Source organism: Bos grunniens, chromosome 27 (assembly GCF_055505025.1).
Source record: "Bos grunniens cultivar Pamir isolate PY7600 chromosome 27, Bosgru_T2T1.0, whole genome shotgun sequence".
NCBI classification, from domain to species: domain Eukaryota; kingdom Metazoa; phylum Chordata; class Mammalia; order Artiodactyla; family Bovidae; genus Bos; species Bos grunniens.
This window is the reverse complement of record NC_141191.1, coordinates 4,865,932-4,882,323: the sequence shown is the minus strand read 5'-3', so window position 1 is coordinate 4,882,323 and position 16,392 is coordinate 4,865,932. Positions and strand designations below refer to the sequence as shown.

At 39.0% G+C, this 16,392-nt stretch overlaps 1 protein-coding gene and 1 pseudogene across 2 annotated transcripts in view; one reads left to right on the top strand and one right to left on the bottom strand.

Moving 5' to 3' along the window:
* CSMD1 (CUB and Sushi multiple domains 1) overlaps positions 1-16,392 on the top strand; it is a 2,074,203-nt gene that overhangs the window by 516,609 nt on the left and 1,541,202 nt on the right. The window lies entirely within an intron of this gene.
* Positions 9,678-16,392, bottom strand: part of LOC147343416 (twinfilin-1 pseudogene) — a 30,422-nt pseudogene continuing 23,707 nt past the window's right edge. The window contains exon 3 of the transcript XR_015155955.1: positions 9,678-10,578. The product of XR_015155955.1 is annotated as a twinfilin-1 pseudogene (transcript). The remainder of the gene's footprint in view (positions 10,579-16,392) is intronic.

Genomic DNA, 16,392 nt, shown 5'->3' with positions numbered 1-16,392 from the left:
TGGGCTTGTTGTATATGTTTTTTATTATGTTGAGGGTATGTTCCTTTTATGCCTGCTTCTGGAGAATTTGGATCTAAATGGGTGTTGCATTTTGTCAAGGGCTTTCTCTGCATCTATTGAGATAATCATATGGTTTTTATCTTTCAATTTGTTAATATGGTGTATCACATTGATTGATTTGTGAATGTTGAAGAATCCTTGCATCCCTGGGATAAAGCCCACTTGGTCATTATGTATGGTCTTTTTAATATGTTGTTCAATTCTGTTTGCTAGAATTTTGTTGAGGATTTTTGCATCTATGTTCATCAGTGATATTGGCCTGTAGTTTTCTTTGTATTTGGCATCTTAGTCTGGTTTTGGTATTAGGGTGATGGTGGCCTCACAGAATGAGTTTGGGAGTTTGCCTTCCTCTGCAATTTTCTGGAAGAGTTTGAGTAAAATAAGTGTTAACTCTTCTCTAAATTTTTGGGAGAATTCACCTGTGAAGCCATCTGGTCCTGGACTTTTGTTTGTTGGAAGATTTTTTATTACAGTTTCAATTTCCGTGCTTGTGATGAGTCTGTTAAGATTTTATATTTCTTCCTGGTTCAGTTTTGGAAGGTTACTTTTTAAAAATTTCTTCCAAGTTGTCCTTTTTATTGGCATGTAATTGCTCACAGTAGTCTCTTTTGTATTTCTTTGTTGTCTGTTGTGATTTCTCGATTTTCATTTCTAATTTTATTGATTTGATTTTTCTCCCTTTTATTCTTAATGAAAGTGAAAGTGAAGTCATTCAGTCATGTCCAACTCTTGTGACCCCATGGACTGTAGTCTACCAGGCTTCTCCATCCATGGGATTTTCCAGGCAAGAATACTGGAGTGGGTTGCCATTTCCTTCTCCAGAAGATCTTCCCGACTCAGGGACTGAACCTGGGTCTCTCACATTGTAGGCAGATGCTTTACTATCTGAGCCACAGTTTATCTGTTTTATTTATTGTCTCAGAGAACCAGCTTTTGGTTTTGTTGATTTTTGCTAGTCTCTTTCATTTTTTTTTTCATTTACTTCTGCTCTAATTTTTATTATTTATTCCTTCTACTAACTTTTGGGTTTCCTTTTCTTCTTTTTCTAATTGCTTTAGGTGTAAAGTTAGGTTGTTTATTTGATGTTTCTCTTGTTTCTTGAGGTAGGATGGTATTGCTTTGAACCACCCTCTTAGCACTGTTTTTACTGAATCCCATAGGGTTTGGGTTGTTGTGTTCTCATTTTAATTGGTTTCTATGCATATTTTGACTTCTTTTTTTATTTTTTCCATGATGTGTTGGTTATTAAGAAGCATGTTGTTTAGCCACCATATGTGTGTATTTTTAATAGTTTTTTCCCTGTAATTGACATCTAATTTTACCACATTCTGATCAGAAAAGTTGCTTGAAATGATTTAAATTTCCTTTTAATTTTACCAAGACTAGATTTATGGCCCAGGATGTGATCTATCCTGGAGAATGTTCCATGTGCAGTTGAGAAAAAGGTGAAATCCATTGTTTTTGGGTGAATTGCCCTATAGATATCAATTAGGTCTAACTGGTCCATTGTAGCATTTAAAGTTTGTGAAAGTTGCTCAGTTCTGTCTGACTCTTTGTGACTGCATAGACTACACAGTCCTTGGAATTCTCTGGGCCAGAATACAGGAGTGGGTGCCCTTTCCCTTCTTGAGGGCCTCTTTCCAACCCAACGATCAAACCCAGGTCCCCCACGTTGCAGGCGGATTCTTTACCAGCTGAGCCACAAAGGAAACCCAAGCATACTGGAGTGGGTAGCCTATCTCTTCTCCAGTGGATCTTCCTGACCCAGGAACTGAATGGGACTCTCCTGCATTAAAGGCAGGTTCCTTACTAACTGAGCTATCAGGGAAGCCCTGATTTTCTGTTTGATTGACCTATCCATAGGTGTGAATAGTGAACACCATTATTATTGTGTTACTGTCAATTTCCCTTTCATACTTGTCGGCATTAGCCTTATGTATTGAGGTGCTCCTATGTTGGGTGCATATATATTTACAGTTGTTACATCTTCTTGGATTGATCCTTTGATCATTATTTAGTGTCCTTCTTTGTCTCTTTTCATGGTCTTTATTTCAAAGTCTGTTTTATCTGATATGAGTATTGCTATTCCTGCTTTCTTTTGGTCTCCAGTTGCATGAAATCTTTTTCCATCACTTCACTTTCAACCTGTATGTATCACTAGGTTTGAGGTGGGTTTCTTGTAGACAGCATATAAAGGGATCTTGTTTTTGTATCTTTTTACCAGTCTTTGTCTTTTGGTTGGAGCATTTAACTCATTTACATTTAAGGTAATTATTGATAAGTATGATACATTTACCATTTACTTTGTTGTTTTGGGTTCATTTTTATAAGGCTTTTTGTGTTTCCTGTCTAGAGAAGTTCCTTTAGCATTTGCTGAAGAGCTGGTTTGGTGGTGCTGAATTCTCTCTGCTTTTGCTTGTTTGTAAAGCTTTTGATTTCCCCTTCATACCTGAATGGGATCCTTGCTGGTTAAAGTAATCTTGGTTGTAGCTCTTTGTTTTTCATCATTTTAAGTATCCCCTGCCATTCTCTACTGGTCTGAAGAGTTTCTATTGAAAGATCGGCTGTTATCCTTATGAGGATCTTCTTGTGTATTATTTGTCACTTTTACTTTGTTGCTTTTAATATTTGCTCATTGTGTTTCATCCTTGTGAGTTTGATTAGTTTATGTCTTGGGGTGTTTTGCCTTGGGTTTATCCTGCTTGGGGCTCTCTGGGTTTCTTGGACTTTGGTCTCTATTTCCTTCCCCATTTAAGGGAAGTTTTTGGCTATTATCTCCTCATGTATTTTCCCATGACCTTTCTTTTTGTCATCTTCTTCTGGGACACCTATGATTCAAATGTTGGGGCATTTAACATTGTCCCAGAGGTCTCAGAGTTTGTTCTCATTTCTTGTAATTCTTTTTTCCTCTCTGCTTCATTTAATTCAAAATTCTATCTTCCACCTCTCTTATCTTGTCTTCTGTCTCAGTTATTCTACTGTTGGTTCCCTCCAGAGTGCTTTTCATCTCAATTATTGCATTATTCATTATTGACTGAGCACTTATTTCTTCTAAGCGCTTGTTAAACATTTGTGCATCTTTCAATCATTTCCAGTCTATTTATCTGTAACTCCATTTTGTTTTCAAGATTTTGGATCATCTTCACTATCATTATTCTGAATTCTTTTCCAGGTATACTCCCTATCTCCTCCTCTTTTGTTTGGATTGATGACTTTTATCACGTTCCTTCTCCTGCTGAACATTTCTCTGCCTTTTCATTTCGTTTAGACTGCTGTGTTTGGGGTGCCATTTCTGCAGACTGGAAGTTCGTGGCTCATCTTTATTGTGGAGTATGATCCCTGTGGGTGAGGTTAGACTAGTGTCTTTTCAAGGTTTCCTGGTTGGAGGTATGTTCTGGTGGATGGAGCTGGATCACCTCTCTCTGGAATGCAATAAAATGCCCAGTAGTGAGTTTTGGGTTGTCTATGGGTTTGGCATGGCTTTGGGCAGCCCATCTTTTAATGTTCAGGGTGGTGTTCCTGTTTTGCTGGAGAATTAGCATGGTGTATCTTGGAGTAGAACTTGTTGGCTCTTGGGTGGAGCTTGGTTTCAGTTTAGATATGGTGGCTTTGGGGTTAGCCCTTATCTATTAAAGTTCCCTGGAGTCAGTTCTCCTGTGTTCTCAAGTTATGGAGTTAAGCCTCCTGCCTCTGGCTTTTGGTCCTTCTCTTACAGTAGTCTCAAGACTTCTCCATAATTCAGTATGAAGATAAATCCCCTAGGTTAATGGTAAAACAGTTCTCCACAGCCAGGAACACCCAGAGAGATTCATGGAGTTACATAGAGAAGAGAAGAGGGAGGAGGGAGATAGAGGTGATTGGGAGGAGAAGAGGGGGAGTCAATAGCGGAGAGAGCAGCCAGGCCACTAATCAAATCTCGAAGTGCTCTCCACAACTTGGAACACCCAGAGTGATTCACAGAATTATGTAGAGAAGAGAGAGGAAGGAGATAGAGGTAACCTGGAGCAGAAGGGAGAGTCAAAAGGGAAGAAAGCAATCAGGCCAGTAATCAAATCACAAAGTGAAAATGGATAGTGAGGATTAGATTTGTAAAGGTACAAAATTGATAACAGATATCAAAAAGCAAAGATTAAAAACCTAGAGTAGAGGTTAGATTCTCAAAAATACAATATAGAAAATAAAAAACTAATCTATCACAAAATTTTTTTTTAATGTGTAATTTGTTTAAAAAATGGGGTGTTTTTTGAAAAGTATTAGTAGGCTGTAAAAATGAAAGTTAAAGGAGTAATAAAGAAATATTAAAAAATAAAGAGTGATAATAGTAAAAATATATCTTGGAATTTCTCTGGAGTTGTTGTGGGCAGTGTGGGGTCAGTTCAGTGTCACATAGTTCTTTGTTTTGGCTTGTACTGTTTCTCAAGGTCTCTAGGTGTTTCTCAAAACCACAGTCTCAGTATCAATTGCAGGGTTTTAATCTGTTGCACCTGTCACTTCCAGAGTGGTTGCCCCTTCTTTGATTGTATTGGTTTCCTTTGTTTGCAAGCCTCTTCAGAGTCTGATTTCTGCCCTGACACAAGATCGCAAAGGTGGCCACTTATTTAGGCTCACTCGTGTTGTGCAGAGGGAGGGGCACTGCAAACAAATACGCTGGTATGTGTGGGGAGTGCTCGCAGTGGATGGACCACACTGGGTTTGCCACAGCCCAAGGCAGCATGTACTTCCTGGGTCCACACTTCTCAGGCTCCAGGGTACTCTGCAAGGGCACTGTCCCAAGTGGACCCTGCATTTCGTGCACTCCCCAGGTCTAAGCATCTCAGGTTCTCAGGTGCTCTGCAGGGGCACAGACCCAGTTGGGTTGTGTGTTTTGTGCCCTTCCCAGGTCTGAAAAGCTCTGGTGACCAGATGTTTGGTGAGCACACTGTCCCAGGTGGGCTGTATGTCTTATTCACCTCCCTGGTGCCAGCCACTTGGTCTCCCAAGTGTGCTGTGCGTCTCCTTTGGGGAGCTGATCTCAGGCTGTGACACTCCTGGCAGATGTCAACCATCTACTATCCCAGGAAGACGTGGTTAGCGACTAGGAGCCTGCTCACAGTTTGGTGGAAAATGCAATCTCTAGGGACAAGATTGAAGCAGCCCCTTGCCTTCTGGATCTGGCTGTGACATGCCTGCCTCTCTGCCTCCTGGGAAGGAGGGCCCTATATGGCAGCCAGCTTGCTCTCCTTTGTAATTTGGTCAATCCCTTGTTCTGTAAGTGCACCAGGGGTCACTGTGCAGTATTAGAGCTTTTTGTGGGAAAGATATTTTTGTGGGTGTGTCTCTCTCTGGCAATCCTGATTTGGATTGCTATCTCACATTAGCTCCCTCAGATTGTTCTCAGGGCATTCAAGCCTGGTCCTGACCCTAAGGAATGGTGATGCAGTCTGTGCCTCTCTGCCCAGCCCCGACTCGCTGGTGATGGACAGGAGCGTCTGTGCCACTTCTCTGTCTCTGCTTGTAGTTGGGGTAAGATGCATACTTTGTGGGTTGTTGTTGTTGTTTTATTTTGTTTTGTTTTTTCCTCCCAGTTATGTTGCCTTTTGAGATTCCAAAACTCCCCACAGACACTCCTGTGAGATGGTTACTGTGTGGGAACTTCTCCTCCTTCACAGTTCCTGCCCATGATGGGTCTCTGTCCCTAAATCTTTTGTCTCTGTTTTTGTCTTTTACATTTTGTCCTACCTCATTTTGAAAAGATTGTGCTGCCTTTCTGGGTTCCTAGTGTCCTCTGCCAGCATTCAGAAGTTATTTTGTGGAAGTGGCTCAACATTCAAATGATCTTTTGATGAATTTGTGAGGGAGAAAGTGGTCTCCCCATCCTATTCCTCTGCCATCTTGGGACCACTGCTCCTATACCTTATTTTTAAAAATAAATCTGTGGCATTCATGGTAACTTGCTCCTATGTCAAATACCTTTTGATAAATTACATTTTCCTGTGACTTACATTGCTTAAATAACAGTTTTATTTTTGAAAATTACAATAGGACCCCAAGTATCATAAATTATACTTATGAATAAATTCACATTTAAAAATAAGTCATATTTCTTAATTTTAACTGAATTTTCTTTGATCACCAAGTCTGGTTTAAGTAACCCACTTCTGGTATTTTAAATATGACCTTATCAAAATATATATGCTATATTAAGAGAAATGCAAAATAAAATCATGACATATCATTTCCCATTTATCTAACTGGCAAAAACACACAGTTGACAACATACCCCATTAATGAGATTTCAGAAAAGCTGACACATTCATACTTTGTTAAGAATGATAAATGCTACACCCTCTATGAAAGGAAATTTGGCAGTATCTAATAAAATTACATAGCCATTATAGTCTACACAGCAAACTAAGTTCTAGGAATCTATCCCAAATACTTACTGGTGAAAGTAAAAAAAAAAAAAAAAAAGATATATATGCAAGGCTTTTCCTTCCAGCACTATTTATGACAGCAAAACTTAGATAAATAACCTTTAAATATTCTAAATATTCACCTGCAGAGGCGATGAACTTACATCCACAATGAATATAAATGCTATAGAAAGGGCTACGTTTCACTGTCAAAGGACTTCCTTTTTATAGTACATCATTGTGAATGTACTACAGTTTAATAAGGGGCCGCTTTTTGTAGTATGCTGTTGTAAAAAGGAAGGTGAAATATCTTGATATTATCACATTGTAATATTCAAGATTTATTATTAACTGAAAAAGACAGTGTAGTGGTGTTAGTTGCTCAGTCATGTGTGACTCTTTGTGAATGGCTCTTCTGTCAATGGGATTCTCCAGGCAAGAATATTGGAGTAGATTGCCATTCCCTTCTCCAGATACAAGATGGAAATAATGTATATGGGATGAAACCACACATCTATGAAAGATGAGGGGACATGTATGTTTGGTTATATTTAAAATTGAAAGTATATAAATAAAAACAAACAAAAAATTATTCCCAAATCAGGACTTGAGCATATGTGATTTTGATATCTGAGGTGGGCCCTGGAACCAGACCCTGTGAATACCAAGAGATGGTTATATGGAACTCTGGCTGTAGGGTGGTTACCCCTCCCTAACCTCTCTTTTTCAAAGGTCAGCTGGATAGCACAGATGCTGACTTAGTGGCATACACCTACCCCCCCTCATAAAATACTTAATTTTTTTAACTCTTTTCAAAATATTGTTAGTAATATTGGTGTTCTGAGACTTTTGTTTACACATTTTAGAGATAAACCATTCCATTAGTGTGAATAGTGAAAGTCGTGCAGTTGTGTCCAACTCTTTGCAGACCCATGGACTTCTCCAGGCCAGAATACTAGAGTGGGTAGCCTTTCTCTTCTCCAAGGGATCTTCCCAATGCAGGGGTCAAACCCAGGTCTACCTCATTGCAGGTAGATTCTTTACCAACTGAGCTACAAGAGAAGCCCAACAATACTGAAGTGGGTAGCCTATCTCTTCTCCAGTGGATCTTCCTTACCCAGGAATTGAACCAGGCTCTCCTGCAGTGCAGATGGATTCTTTACTAACTGAGCTATCAGGGAAGCCCCAAACCATCACATTTAATATTGTTAAAATCCAAATCTTCCAATTTTTAGTATAAGTACACAAGAGAAAACTGCACAATTAAAGAAGTAAATTTAGTAATCCTGTTATATTTGAATAGGAAGAGTGACTCATGTATTTTCCTTTTATTTTCAGGTCTATTTTGTCTGATATGAGGATTGCTACTGCAGCTTTCTTTTGCATGCAATATATTTTTCCATCCTTTCACTTTCAGTCTATGTGTGTCTTTAGGTCTGAAGTGGGTTTCTTATAAACAGCATATACATGGGTCTTGTTTTTCTATCCATTCAGCCAGGCTGTGTCTTTGGGTTGGAGCATTTAATCCATTTACATTTAAAGTAATTATTGATATATATGTTCAGAAAACGAAGATCATGGCATCCAGTCCCACCACTTCATGGGAAATAGATGGGGAAACAGTGGAAACAGTGTCAGACTTTATTTTTCTGGGCTCCAAAATCACTACAGATGGTGACTGCAGCCATGAAATTAAAAGACGCTTACTCCTTGGAAGGAAAGTTATGACCAACCTAGATAGCATATTCAAAAGCAGAGACATTACTTTGCCAACAAAGGTTCATCTAGTCAAGGCTATGGTTTTCCTGTGGCCATGTATGGATGTGAGAGTTGGACTGTGAAGAAGGCTGAGCGCCGAAGAATTGATGCTTTTGAACTGTGGTGTTGGAGAAGATTCTTGAGAGTCCCTTGGACTGCAAGGAGATCCAACCAGTCCATTCTGAAGGAGATCAGCCCTGGGATTTCTTTGGAAGGACTGATGCTAAAGCTGAAACTCCAGTACTTTGGCCACCTCATGCAAAGAGTTGACTCATTGGAAAAGACTCTGATGCTGGGAGGGATTGGGGGCAGGAGGAGAAGGGGACGACAGAGGATGAGATGGCTGGATGGCATCACTGACTCGATGGACGTGAGTCTGAGTGAACTCCGGGAGTTGGTGATGGACAGGGAGGCCTGGCGTGCTGCGATTCATGGGGTCACAAAGAGTCGGACACGACTGAGCGACTGATCTGATCTGATGTTCCTATTGCCATTTTCTTAATTGTTTGGGGTTGATTTTGTAGATCTTTTCTCATCTCTTGTATTTCTTGTCTATATAAGTTCCTTTAACATTTGTTGTAAAGCTGGTTTGGTAGTACTGAATTCTCTTAACTTTTGCTTGTAAGAAAAGCTTTTTATTTCCCCATCAACTTTAAATGAGATCCTTGTCAGGTACTGTAATCTTAGTTGTAGATTTTCCCCTTTCAATACTTTATTTATTTTTTTTTTTTACCAGGACTTTAAAATAATTTTATTAAATCTGGACATTCATTCAAAAGTGATAAAGAACACAATTTGCCTATTAGTGTATGGTTTTTGACAAATCAATCGTGATGTTTAAAATGTTTTCAATATTGTTGACAACGGTTTTGTTTTCTTTCAAATATTAACTTGATATTCAATTAAACATAAATATTTTGCCTCACACTACATATAATGAAATGAATTACTTTTGAAATGGAAAAAATTTTATAGCACTAGAATGAGAATTTAATAAAGGTATTTAAACATGTCTTTCAACATCATCAGAAGTCCTATAGTATAGAAAATATCTAGTACCCTTAAGGCTTCAGAGTGAGCTGATCTTCTGCAACTTTAAAGCCATTTAAAAAACCAGAAAGTCAAATAGAAAAGACTGCTGCAATAAAGCACCGTCTAAACATTGCAGATATGATCCCACGGTCTGAGTGAGCACTGCTCTTCAGAGCAAGCAACTTTCCACTTTTTCCTAGGCACATGAAGTTTTCAGCTTAGAAAATAACCTAACCTGGTCCTTAACGTATTCATTAAGTGGAATGAATATTTTAAGGTCTTTCTCCCTTAAAAAAAAAAAAAAAAGATGTATCATCAAACAGTAATAAGACTTGTATCTTACTTTTGGACATTAGCCTTTTCTGGAATTGGCCCAACTGTATAAAATTTTAAGAATTATATGAAAACTGTGGAATAATCACTCTATGAAAACTGTGATGAAATTAAACATCATTATATTGAATTCTTTTCTAGATTTAACTCAGAAATCATAAGTCTTCTTTAACATTAATTTCATAAACATACAGAAGTGAAAAGTGCTAATTTTCAAAAAGTACAATTTTCCCCTCTACTCTGTATCAACATGGAATGATTTCAGTTCTCCTGTACTAAAAGCTGGACTCTTAAAAAACTAGTATTATAATAACTTTATTCAGTAGTAGCTTCAGTTTCAGCTGGACCCCTAATTATTCTTCGAATTCCTCTTTTTCCTGAAGGGCCTTTTGGTTTTGCAAAACTTTGTTTATGTGCATGCTGCTTGGGATGTACTTCTTCATAAAGGAAGTCTGCAGTCAACTCATCCCCATTGTCTATCTCGATCTTTCTAATGATGTCCATTTGTAGTTGTCTTTCTACAATCTCTAGCAGAGGGCTCTTGCAGCTAGAATACAGCATTCGTTCTCTTATACTGCATGTGTATCCAGGCATTGAATAAATAAAAACTATAGACTCCAAATAGTCTCCTTCATGAGAATGTTTATACAGAAAGAAATGATAACGTGCTGCATCTTTGGGAATCCTCTTTGGCAAATCTTTTAGTTCTGTATTTATTGTGTTGGCCAAAATTATGATTTCATTTTTTATATCTATTTCCAATTGTACATAGTTCAGCTGTCTGTTATTCAATTTTTCCAAAGCTTGAAAAGCTTCTTGAGAAATAGGAAATGCTACTCCTTGTAGTGTTTGATGCTTAGCGTCCACACTCACGTCAGTTTGTACCTCATTAATTTTAATCTGTCTTAATTCTTCTTCAGCTGCAGTCAGTGGGGCAGGAGAAGACTGTGACAGCAAATATTTTTTATAAATATAAAAAATATAAATATATATATAATCAATACTTTAAATATGTCCTGCCATTCCCTATGGCCTGCAGTGTTTCTGCTGAAAGATCAGCTATTAAGCATAGGGGTTTCCCTTATATGTTACTTGTTGCTTTCCACTTGTTGCTTTTTTAATATACTTTCTTTGTGTTTAGTCTTTGTTAGTTTTATTAGTATGTTTCTTCATGCGTTTCTCCTTGGGTTTATCCTGTATGGGACTCTTTGTGCCTCTTGGACTTGATTGACTATTTCCTTTTCCATGTTGGGGGAATTTTCAGCTATAATCTCTTCAGAAATTTCCTCACACACTCTTTTTCTCTTCTGCTGCTGCTAAGTCGCTTCAGTCATGTCCGACTCTGTGCGACCCCAGAGATGGCAGCCCACCAGGCTCCCCCATCCCTGGGATTCTCCAGGCAAGAACACTGGAGTGGCTTGCCATTTCCTTCTCCAATGCATGTAAGTGAAAAGTGAAAGTGAAGTCGCTCGATTGTGTCCAACTCCTAGCGACCCCATGGACTGCAGCCTACCAGGCTCCTCTGTCCATGGGATTTTCCAGGCAAGAGTACTGGAGTGGGGTGCCATTACCTTCTCCGCTTCTTCTTCTTCTGGGACCCCTATAATTTGAATGTTGGTGTGTTTGATATTGTCCCTGAAGTCTCTGAGACTATCCTCAATTCTTTTCATTCTTTTTACTTTATTCTGCTCTTCAGAAGTTATTTCTACCTTTTTATCTTCCAGCTCACTGATTTGTTTTTCTGCTTCAGATATTCTGCTATTGATTCCTTCTAGAGTATTTTTAATTTCAGTAATTTTGTTGTTTGTCTCTGTATGTTTATTCTTCAATGCTTCTAGTTCTTTGTTAATTGATTCTTGCATTTTCTCCATTTTGTTTTCAAGGTTTTTGATCATCTTTACTATCACTATTCCAATTTTTTTTTCAAGTAGTTTGCCATTTCCTCTTCATTTATTTGGACTTCTGTGTTTCTAATTTATTCCTTCATTTGTGTAGTATTTATCTGCTTTTTCATTATTATTATTATTATTTTTAACTTACTGTGTTTGAGGTCTCCTTTGTCATCTTGGGGCTTCCCTGGTGGCTCAGAGGTTAAAGCATCTGCCTGGAATGCAGGAGACCAGGGTTTGATCCCTGGGTTGGGAAGATCCCCTGGAGAAGGAAATGGCAACCCACTTCAGTACTCTTGCCTGGAGAATCCCATGGAAGGAGGAGCCTGGAAGGCTGCAGTCCATGGGATCCCAAAGAGTCGGACACGACTGAGGGACTTCACTTTCACTTTTCACTTTCACTTTTCCCAAGCTCTAAGGTTGAATTCTTTCTTCATTTTGGTTTCTGCCCTCCTAAGTTTGGTTTGTATAAGCTTCGTATAGAGTGTGATTTGTGTTGAGTTCTTGTTTGTTTGTTTTTCCTCTGATGGGCAAGGCCCAGTGTTGTGGTAATCCTGTCTGCTGATGACTGGGTTTGTATTTTTGTTTTGTTTGTTGTTTAGATGAAGCATCCTCCACAGGGTGCTGCTGGTGGTTGGGTGATACTGGTTCTTTTATTATTCACGTGGTTTCCTTTGTGTGAATTCTCACTATTTGATACTCCCTAGGGTTAGTTCTCTGGTAGTCTAGGGTCTTGGAGTCAGTGCTCCCTCTCCAAAGGCTTAGGGCTTGGTCTTTAGTCAGGAACGAAGATACCATACTTGGTTTGTTATGACATTAAGTGAGATTAAAACAAATATTCAAAAACAAGAAACCAAAGATGAACACCAGGCAAATTGCAGTTACAAAATCATGAAAATGGTAATTTAAATAATGGAGTATACACACACACACATATATATATACACATTTGAGCAAAGTGAAAACAGTCCAACAAAAATAAACTACAGTAGACTCATCTGGTGAACAAAGGAAATAAAAAATTATATTTACCAGTTAAGAACAAAACTAACTAAAGCACAAACTGGAAAACAAAACTAAAGAAAAGTGCCAAGTGGGGAATAAAGTAATGAAAACAAAACTAACCAATATTTTGAGAGGAAAGTAAAGAAAGAATAGATATAAAAAGTTAAATGAAGATGAAGAAGATTTATATACATTAAAGATTAATTGCAAGGGAGAAAGCACAGTAGGAAAAACAAACAAAGAAATCAATGTAGAAAATCTGTTTAAAAAATAAAAAATTAAAATTAAAAAAAGAGAGAGAAAATAAAAAGGAAAACTCCACAGAGCTGCAAAAGCCCAATGTAGAGGCAGAGGTTTATAACAGCAATAGAAAATGTGACTGGGGGGGGGGGGGGGAAGCTCAAAAGCTTAATTTGATTTCATAGTGCCAATGAAATCAGCAACTACAACAGAGGCAGGGGAAAAAATCCAAAAGAATCTACAGAATAAGTCAAAACATAAGAATAATAAATGTTTTTCTTGAGTTACTGCTGTAAGAATCCTTTCCCTCACTTGGAGTCACAGTCCACTTCACCTCCCTAGCATGCCCTCCAATGCCGTCCTGGTCTCTCGACCTGCTGTGAGAGCAGCTCAGATTCTAATCTGGTCCACTCCTGTGTGTTTTTACCTCCAATGTCCACAGCTATCAGAACTAGTGTGTTTTCTTTTGTGGGAGCTCTCAGTGTCCTTTTATATATTCCATAGACACAGAGTCTGCCTAGTTGATCATGCGGATTTAATCCAAAACTTGTACAGCTGGTGGGAAGGTTTTGGGTCTTCTTCCTTAGCCACACTGACCCTGGGTTTCAATTGTAGTTTTATTTCCACCTCTGCATGTGGGTCGTCCACTGGGGTTTGCTCCTGAGGCTGCCCTGGAGGACTTGGGTTGGCCCCTGTGAGGTGTGGAGGTGGTGCAGCTGCTTGAGTAGCAGGGGTCCTGGTAGCACCAGGTACTCAGGGGAGTTGGCCGCTAGGGCAGCAGGAAATGTAGTGCTCTAGAAGGGTATGGCAATGAGTACTGGCCAATTTGCTTCAGTGTTCTTGCCTGGAGAACCCCCAACCCTGACAGAGAAGCCTGGAAGGCCACAGTCTACAGGATTGCAAAGAGTCGGACATTACTGCAGCAATCCTGCGTGCATAGATACAAGACTATTTTTGCATGTGGCAGCTCTGCCCCAGTGAGAGTTGAGTGTGAAGTTGATGCAGCTGCTTGGCTTGTGGGGACCCTGGTGGCAGCAAGTGTGCAGAGACACAGACTGCCTTGCCTTAGAAGTTAGGGCCCTCTCAGAGTATTTTTTCGAGCCTCTTGTGGCAATCAGAGCTTTCGAGCCAGGTGGCAATCAGAAGGTCTCTTTGGCCAGTCTTTCTCCATGGCTCCGCCCATTCAGGCACTTAGAGGGTTCCCTTGCCTGGGGTCCTTCTCTGCTGCTCAGTGCATCAGGCACATAGAGGGCCCCCCCCACCCCCCCGCCCGGCTGGGGTCCTACTCTGTAGTTCAGTGTGTTAGGCACTCTCTGGGCCAGCCTCTCTGTTGTTCAGCTGCCATTGCTGCTATGGTGCTGGCTCACCCCCTCTGCATGACTCAGCAGTATTGCCTTGCTTCCATGGCTGCCTGGCTTTCCTCCACAGGCATTTCTCACCACAGTCTCCTCCTTCACATCTGTCTCTTCACAGTTAACAGCAGCCCTCACCCTGGAAATGTTCCACAATCCCTAAACTCCAGCTCCCAGCCACTTTGCCTTCCAGTGGACCCTCATTCCTGTCAGGGGAACATATGGCTGTGGCAAGGACTGTCTGAGTTTCATTCCATTTAGGCTGCCACAGATCAGCTGTTTCACTCTCAGCCTTAAATGTTTCTCCTCTGATCCAGACAATTACCCCCATGTGGTGATTGGACCCCTGCTTCAGTTTTCCCACCTGCCTAGAGCAGATCCAGTCCTACTAACACTCCTGTTTTTCCCTCTAGTTCCTTCATCCTACCTAGTTTTGCATGGTTCTGTATATTCCTTTCCTCCTGACCGGTCTCAGCTGATGTTCTGCATGCACTTCTTTGTCTGAAGATGTATTCCTGATGTATCCTTGGAGAGAGACGTACTCCGTGTCCACCTACTCCTCTGCCATCTTATTCTCTCTCTGTATTTTCTTTAAAAAAAGAAAATTTTTATAGCTCTACTGAAAAGTTCTAGAAAAAGTAACCCATTACAATGAGCACTTCTGGCACCCAGATTGTTGTTTCTAAATACCTTTTTCTAATCAATGTATCAGGGCTTCTTTAAAAATGGCTGAATCAAGAACTTTGGCCAAAAAAAAAAAAATGGGCAGAATGATTCAAGCCCATGTTGTTATTCATGAAAGACAGCTGTTTTGTGTGACTGAGGATGAACTTGGAGACCCCTTGCTGAGCTCCTACTGCACCAAAATTAAACAGTTTGGGCATCTAAAGAACACCAATGGCAATGAATGAGAGCATGTCTAACAGAGAAAAATCCAATTTGTAAGGACACCAAAAACTAGTTATTATGCAGATTATCTTGGTCATCCTTGGAAGAGCCAGTGAACTAACTCATTATTTTAAAAACAACAGTAAATGAATGAAAATAAAATGTTTTCCTTACATTTGTAATATTTTTTAGGATAACTATTTTTTAGGATAATCATTTAGGATAACTAAATGATTCATTTCTCCTTATTGTTGGTTGTGCTATTTAATTTCCTATCTTATCTGAATTAAAAGCTACAACTTTGGGGGGGTGGTGTTGAAGAATTATCTTTTTTCCATTTTGTGATGGATTTCCAACATAAATACAGATGTATAAAGTATTAATACAAGCTTAATTTTTCCATGAATACATAGCAATTAATCCTTCATAAAAATTATAAAGAAATTTGTTAAAATGTAGCTATTTTAAAAAATGTTATCTCGAGCATCTCTTTACATATCTTACATAGATTTTACCGTACTCGATGGTTATCACAGTTGTCTCACAAGGGAGAATGTTTTACAATTGTGTCCTATGTCCTAGTCCCATAAGAAAGGAAGAATAGAAAAGTAAATTATAGATACGCTGACGAGAGTAAAGGCCAGTACTTAAAAGCAAATTAAACTTCAACTGATACTGTGCATACAAAGGTAGACGTTCAAAGTAAAGATATGATTGTTTCAAGTAAGTCTGAGTGTGGAAAAAAGGTCTTAAAAATCAGATTGACCATATAACCTGCTGTCCTTGAATATGGCCCATGTAGGATGTACACATCTTTCTGGGCTAGTAAGTGTGATTAGCCGTTTCATTATGAATTCCTGTTCTTTTCTGTTATTTCAGCTTATGTATCCTGACACATGCCATTAACATAGCTCAGTGATAGAATAGGCTTTATACACACACACATACACACACACACACATACACATGCACACACACACACACACATATATATGATAATAGCAATTTGTTGATCCATCTATCCCTCTGTTAGAGAATTATGTCCTTACATATACCTCAAATTTTAATGTCTATAAAATGGGAGGTGGGTCATTCATTCACACATTTCATGCACTGATACTAAAAAATCTGCCCAGACTAACGATTTGACAAATTAAGAGGAATGTAGATATAAACACAATATAGATGTACAGATATATTTTTGAAACCCAGAAAAATCACATTACACTTTTGTTAAAATGCCCAGACATAATGCTGTTCTAATTGCATTATTCTTTGATTATCACCTGAACATAATTTCTAAACATTTAGATGTCTCTTTTGAGTATTTATACCCCTTTTTCAGACCTGCAATTCATTTTAAGTAAACAATGAAAAGTCCCATAGAATTTTGTCCTCTAAAATCTCCAGCTATATTCTCCAGGAATGAGAATGTTGCAGAAT